This window comes from Takifugu flavidus, chromosome 21 (genome assembly GCF_003711565.1).
Source record: "Takifugu flavidus isolate HTHZ2018 chromosome 21, ASM371156v2, whole genome shotgun sequence".
Lineage (NCBI taxonomy): Eukaryota > Metazoa > Chordata > Actinopteri > Tetraodontiformes > Tetraodontidae > Takifugu > Takifugu flavidus.
In genome coordinates, this window is record NC_079540.1 from 1,389,209 (window position 1) to 1,396,797 (window position 7,589).

The following is a 7,589-nucleotide window of genomic DNA, read 5'->3' on the forward strand; positions in this document are numbered from 1 at the left end:
TCCTTTATCTTAAATGTAAAAGTGATCAAAGAATGATCAGACAGGAGTGGGTTCTGAGGAAACACTGACACATGTTCTACCTCAACACCATAAGTCAGAACTAGATCTAGGGTGTGGTTGAAGTTATGAGTTGGTTAATTTATCTGCTGGAGGAAACCAACTGACTCAAGTAATGAAATGAAACCATTTCTAAAGCTGTCATTTACAACATCTACATGGATGTTAAAGTCTCCAATGATAATGACTTTATCTGTTCTGAGGACCAAGTCAGATAAGATGTCAGAAAACTCAGACAGGAACTCTGAATGTGGCCCAGCAGGGGGCCGATATACAACTACAAACAGAAGTGGCTTTTCTGTCCTCCGGTTCAGATGGGTGATGCCAAGAGTCAGGCTTTCAAATGAACTGGAGCTGTGTTTGGGTCTTGGATTAAGTAATAAGTTGGAGTGATAGAGTGCTGCCACTCCTTGACCAATAACACCAGGAATATGATAATTAAGATGGGTAGGAGGAGTAGATTCATTTAAGCTAACATACTCCTCCTCCCGGGTGGGATGGACACGTTTCTCCTAATCAGACCAGGTTTTCCCCAAAAACTGTTCCAATTGTCTACAAAGGACACCTGGTTTTCGGGGCACCACGATGACAACGAGCGAAAAAGCCAGTACTTTATAAAATGACAAAGGGTGACAGAGGGGTTGTGGGTAAAGGGATATCGTGTCTTTGATCTTTGAACATGTCTGATATTTGAGACAATATATATATTAATAAAAGCCCACTTTATAGACTTTGAGCTTTGGTATGAAAGGACAGAGTTTAACATTGGTAATTTTTATGCAGTATTTGTAAGGATTGGGGTAATACAGAAACTGGTCGACAATTTGAATTACATGTTTGCCAGAAGGTTTTAAGATAGGAATAACTTTGGCTGTTTCATTCTGCTTAGAAATATTCTGGTTTGTAGAGTCATAACAAACATACTACTCAGCACTACAGAAAAGATGGCACACTGGTAAGTTTTGATCATTTAATTATTTGGCAAGGAAATTTACATTAGCTAAAAATAAAATGTCTGGCCTTGAGATTGAAGGTTGTTGACAAAATGGTGGACCTGATGACGTTCTCTCTAATGATTATTTTAGTGTCTGAGTATTGGACAAGTTATATTTTTATTATATACCCTTACCTGTGCACAAAAAATCATGACAATGCACACATACATGAGGTGTGGTGAAAATTTGATATTGTTGTCTGGAAATGAACATGAAATAATTTTATTTTGAGAATAGAGTGACCGCAGACATAGGTAGACAAAATTGGCAGACAAGATCTACAAAAATATAATCGTAACCCATGTCCCCAAATCAACCGGAAGCCCGTACATCCTTTTATTGCTGTTCTACTGCAGCTTTATGAGTGAAGCGGCTCATAAAGTTTCTGCGACAAAAAAACTAAATTATGGGTTATTTTTATGGTGTAAGGGGAGAAATAGCAGGCATCGTATATCTTTGGATACAGTTGTTAGGGTGGCTTAGTCCTTTGGTAAATGGGCACTGTGCAGTGAGGGGAAGCTTAAGGTGATACTGAAGCTGCTTGATAGTTTATAATGACTCCAACTTGTCATGAGATCAGTGTTTCCCTAGAGTTTCTGTACTCCATTTTGATTTTAAAGGGAGACTTCTCTTAATCTTTTTTCTTCTCTCTTCTAACATAGCTACCAACATTGGTGTCCATATCCCTTCGCATACGAGCAGAACATAGTGGAAATTGGAAGCATCCTCTATTCCAGACAAACCAATTATCTGGTGCAGTCCATTCTGGGAGAGGGTGCATTTGGCAAAGTAGTCAAATGTATAAGGTTGAGAGACAACAAGACTGTGGCAGTCAAAGTCATGAAGAAAGAAGAAGATTACTATGATAGTGTAGAGCAGGAAGTATGTAACAACAACTTTTGTTCCTATTTGCCCCTGTATGTGGTTTAATTGAGGTGAACCTTGACATTTGTCTCCTTAGATACAAGCCCTGCTAAGGCTTCAAAGACTGGATGCAGAAAAATGCAACATTGTCCAGATTCACGCAGCCTTTTTTGACAGAGGGTATTTCTGCTTCGTCTTCGAGTACCTGGACAAAAGTCTCTTTGACTACATGGCGGAGAACGATTTTCGTCCTCTGCCTCTAAACGCAATCAAATCTGTTGTCCAACAGGTACATCTCACTGCACTTCCTTTTTCATTAATAGCCCTTTGATCTAATGTTGAAAAAGTATTCTGAAAGTGTTTTATTTTCTTTAAGCTTGCAATTGCACTTCAATCTCTGAAGAGCGTGGGAGTGACTCACCGCGATATAAAGCTGGACAATATTATGTTAGTGGACCATGAAAAGCAGCCTTTCAGAGTCAAACTTATCGACTTTGGAATTGCCACTGTTGCCTCCTCCATACCACAGGGCTCAGTTATACAGGCCCTCTGTTCCATGTAATTATTTTTACAAATGTTTAAAATCACGGAAATCTATAAATAACCCATTGTAAAAAGCAATTAACACCCTTTTATAGGTCTCCAGAGGTCCTTTTGGGTCTTCCATTGACAGAGGCTGTCGACATGTGGTCTCTGGGCTGTTTGGCTGCCAAGTTACACCTGGGGATTTCGCTGTTTGATGGGGACAATGAGTATGACATGGTAAGTATATTTGTAGTATTTGGAGTTTACTTCATTCTTTTCTTTGAACTTTTCTGCAACATAAACTTTTTTTGGTGAATATTGTGACGTGGTGTTTTCTTTACACCACAGATGAGGAGCATCGTGGAGCTACTAGGTCAACCTCCAAATCGAATGCTGGATGCAGGAATAAATACGAAGCAATTCTTTAAGAATATATGTGCGCAGGGAATCGATCATGGAAACTAAAGGTATCTGTGGTAGTTTTCTAAGATATTCTTACGGACTCTAATTTTCCCCCAAATTAATAGGTAGGAATGTTTATTTTGTTGTCCTTAACTCCTTTTCTGTTATCTGTTTAGAAATGCCACGGAACAACAGGATGTCATTTTCTGGATTCTTTGGATGACATTTTAAGCGTATGTTTTTCCAGTTTTCATTTGTTATTCACATCAATGTAACAACGTTTTCTTAATAGCATAAAGAATATATTTACAGGGTATTAACTACTTTAAAATCAATTTTTATTGTTCCAGGACATCCCTACAAAAGACAGTGAAAATCTAGGACTTGGTCCTTTTGTTTGACATGCTCAAGAAAATGCTTGACCTAGATCCTGCTACGCGCATTACCCCAGCTCAACTGCTGCATCATGGTTTTCTGACAAACACTGAGTAAGTCTACACAAAGATCATTCATTTCAGTCCTAAAACCTTTGATTTATACATTTGAAAAAATTGCAGGATCTCAGATAATTATTTAAGTCATGTATTTGTGTCTTGAAGGGTGGGGACTACCTCTGAAGAGCTAGAGGTCACTGCCAGCAAGGAAAATGGACAGACGTTGCAGTCGCAGTGTGAAAACCCCCAGAAGAACCAAGAGAGCCAGTTAAAAACAGGGCAGAAAAGAAATCGTGACTCTAACGATGACGACCCAACTTGTCAAGACTCCAAGCGGCCTAAATTTCAGTCACGAGTGACACCAATGACGGACACACAGATAAATGATGATAATTCCACTGTTCAGAGGAAGCTGCCTGATGGGAAGGATGGTGAGCCTCATTGCTCCACCTCGATGGCTGTGCCCAGGTTCAGCCAAAAAGTTTTGAAAAGAAGAAGGAAATACACAGGCAGGAAAAGAGAGAAACAGACTCCCTGAACACATATGTTTGGGGGACAGTCCCATCTGGTCTTTCAATCACATATTCACCCTGAATTACAATAAAGGAAGCTGATTTCATTATTTTAAACATTGGTTTCTGTTTTTTTTAAGACCATAAAGTGTTTACAGAAAATCAAACAACTAATTGGTGCATTCAAATTAATATAATTATTATTTGGGAACCTATTCCCTTGTTTTGTTGTGCCTGAGGAAAAGTTGACCGATTTTTACTTTGTCCCATTTACTCTGCCTATTGTTGCACACAAACCTGGAGTAACATATTTAATATGTTTTTTCAAATATTTTATTCTTAGAAGATAAAAACATTGCAAAACTAACATAATTTAAGAGGCCAAAAATGTTTTAGCCCAACTTTCTGGGCAATAGTGATATAGCTGATGAATAAATAGTTTGTATACAGTTGCTAAAGCAGACAGGAAACAGCTAATAACTGCTAAAGATATGTTTGATAAAGATATACAGGATATCCACAAACTACTTGTAAACAACTATTTTTAATTAATCCTGCACAATCATCAACACAATCATCCTTAGCAGATGTTTGTGTTGCTCACACCAGTGTTTTCAGTGTAAATCACCACAGTAATGATAGAGAAAATAATCATGTACCACCACCTTCTCTCAGTGTTTCTTTTTTCATCTGCTACTATAAACTAAAATCTGTACATTTTCCATCCCTGTGAGACAAGTCCCTATCACAATTAACGTCACCCTCACATGGACACGGAAGAAATTTGCCATCAATCAATCTTTATTTATATAGCGTCTGTGACAGACAAAATTGTTTCTAGGCACTTTACAGAATCCCAGGGCCTGGCAACTAATTAGCAGCAGTAGTAGTAGAGTCCTGTATTTGTTTAATATTTCTCCTTGTTGTTATCGAGTAACTACAATTTCCCCAGTATTCAATTTTAAATAAAGTGATTCCAACACACACCATGCACAGTGCACCAACAAACTCTATTGAGAAGACAGGAAGTGATGCAATACGTTACCCAACGGATACAGTCCAATCATCAAGTTGCACGAGTTTTGACCATTCTGTTAGTGTGTGTGTGTGTGTGTGTGTGTGTGTGTGTGTGTGTGTGTGTGTGTGTGTGACCTCCTGGTCTGCGAGCGTTTGGGCAGCTTTACACGCCCTCCAGATCTAAGTTCTTTCACCTCTAATTAAACTCTTTAAGGGTGAAACCAGCATCTTTAACCAAGGCGAGGGGAGGGAGTGGCTGAGAATCCCTATTTAGATGTGGACAGCATCAGATCGAAGAGGAGTAATTTTGCAAAACGCAGCTCGCGCATGGAGTGTGACAGTTCCTGCGGTTATTTCCCGAACAAAATGACACCGTTGGGCGATAAACGAGACCAGACAGACAGATCAGTGTCCAAGAACCCAACCACCACCGACAGGGCACGAGGGCAACAGATCGGAACTAATGCTGGTGTACAAAGAACACATATTAATAAAAGAATATGTGTTATTGTCACTGGATAATGTGAACAGAGGGCAACAGTTAATCCATCATCCTGTTCCTCCGTCAGGAACTCTGAGCCTGGTTTTACTTTTCTCACTGATGTCAAAGAAAGCGTGATCCTGCTGAGGGAAGGAAAACAGAAGAGGACTGCCTGAGGCACAGAGTTGCCTGGCAACAGCTTCCAGCCTTTGTGCGAGTTATCTTCTGTCATCAGTATGCAGAGAGGACATTTAGAGTCCAGCAGATAAAAGTTGGTTTACGCTCGTGCAAGATCCAGTTACATGAGTCAAGGAATCATTTTATTCCATCCTGGCTGGAGTTCCATTGATAAGACGCAGCTCGGGACGTTCTGCACAGAGAAACGGGCCAATTGAAGGTAGCAGGCTGCTCTGAGTGTACTGATCATTCCTGCTCTGGACTTCCTTGTGCAGATTATGTAACCGAGTCAGCGAGCATTAGCATTAGGCGGCTAAGAACAGGTGCTAAACTGCAAAGCAACCAGCAACACCCACACAGAAGGAAATCAAGTGACAGAGAATCTCTGCAGTGGAGAACTCACAAACATGTCTGATGTGTCTGTTCTTCTCTGTCCTCGCCACAGCAGGGGCGTTCCTCCACATGAACTCGGTCCTGCTCAAGGGTTCTTCCTGTTAGACAGATCCTTCCTTGGCATGGATGCATAAAAATGCTCCACCTCACAGGCATCTTGTGACCGACTCGTCCACCATGAAGATGCTCCCTGAGGATGAGCAGCGGCAGCAGCAGCTCCCACGCGTGTTTCAACCACAGGTTCTAAGTTTCCAAACTGAGGGAAGACAAAACGGAGGAGAATGGGAACACACAACCTGCTAATTATGATCATTTTTATCAGATAGGATGAATATTAGCAGATTTTGTTCTTGCTGGATGTTTTCATGGCAAACTCTTGGAGGGGGGGGGCAGCGGAGGAAATCTGCCTCAGGCTAATGCACCAAATGGTTGCATCTGTTTCAATTTAACCCACATTTTATACGAAGCAACGGATTAGAGCTATAATAAATCATTTACAAAACACAACGATGATGTGCAGTAATAAAGACATCACATGGAATTAGACCGCTGAGCGCTCAGAACTGATGAGAGCGGCTGCTTGATTGTTTAGCAACTCCAGTTGATGTAACGGGGAACTTAATTCATTTCACTTATTTCCCAGAAGCAGGCGGAGAGAAAAGCAGACCAGCAACTTCTTGTTGAATTTTTCTTTTTTCAAAAGTATAAAAAAAAGAGGTGTGTGAATGACCTCCAAAATTTAATTTGTTATGGAATGCAGGATTCCAGTTTCCACGGCAACTGTATTTTCATGTCTTTCACTCTCATGTTTTGAACCCATAATAGAATGAAAGAAATGGACACAAGTCATCAATTGTAAACCAGGTTAGCATTAAAGCTAAATTGGTAAACATTGGCTACGCAGGCGATGACAGGCAGAAGCACAAAGAGCAGCTAGCATGAATGCTAACACCTCCCCTCTGCTCCAAAGATGAAAGATTTGCTTACAGATGTGCAAAGACTCAGTCTTATCAATCTAAAACCACATGACAAGCTAATACTTGTGCTTGTCCTCATGTCAAATTAGCCTGTCTCTCGTCTCTTTTCATCGGGCGCAGCAAGAAGCCGCAACGTGGGCATGTTGAACTTCAGCTTGTCCACAAATGGGATGAGTTTAGGTTAATAAGCATGTGAGAGGAGCCCCCTGAACAAAGCAAAAGTCTGAATGTTCTTCTGTTAGCTGCTGGATAACCGCCTCGTCTGCCATGAATCCAACATGGCACTTTTTCCCATTCCGAGCTGCAGCTCATTAGGAAATCCGGGATTTTTCAGGGTCACTTCCCTTTGCGCACAGCTGAAAGCTAACGCTATCAGTCGAGGCTGCTGGTGTTTATGGTGGGACCCAGCAGATTCTGGAGCGGCGAGGACAGCGCTGCAGCATAACGATGATGCTCAGGTCTGGGTCGTGTGTGTTTGGAGTGACTCACCATCTATTGATTCTCACCATGCTGGATCTGCAGCTTTGAGCTGGCGTTCCAGCTCTTTGGCACCTTCACTTTACCAGCGTGTGTTCAGCCCATGAGTGTGAAAACAGCTAGAAGGCAGCTGAATGTAAAGCAAAAAGGACAGATTTCAGCTACAAATGAAACAGACAGAATAAGAAGACCAGGTCTTTCTCTATCAATGCTCTTCTCCTTGTGACTTTACCCAATTCAGAATGTTTATTTTGTGCTTTTTTTGAGGATTTTCCCAC

At 40.9% G+C, this 7,589-nt stretch overlaps 2 long non-coding RNA genes across 2 annotated transcripts; one reads left to right on the forward strand and one right to left on the reverse strand.

The window, feature by feature from the left end:
* Positions 1–3,198: 3,198 nt before the first annotated feature.
* LOC130518009 (uncharacterized) lies at positions 3,199–3,906 on the forward strand. Its single transcript, XR_008947891.1, has 2 exons — positions 3,199–3,331; positions 3,443–3,906. It is a non-coding gene; the product is annotated as an uncharacterized LOC130518009 (long non-coding RNA).
* Positions 3,907–4,569: 663 nt separating this feature from the next.
* On the reverse strand, positions 4,570–7,163 carry LOC130518008 (uncharacterized). The gene is made up of 2 exons (XR_008947890.1): positions 5,868–7,163; positions 4,570–5,657 (listed from the first exon to the last, which is right to left on the reverse strand). It is a non-coding gene; the product is annotated as an uncharacterized LOC130518008 (long non-coding RNA).
* Between the last annotated feature and the right edge of the window lie 426 nt (positions 7,164–7,589).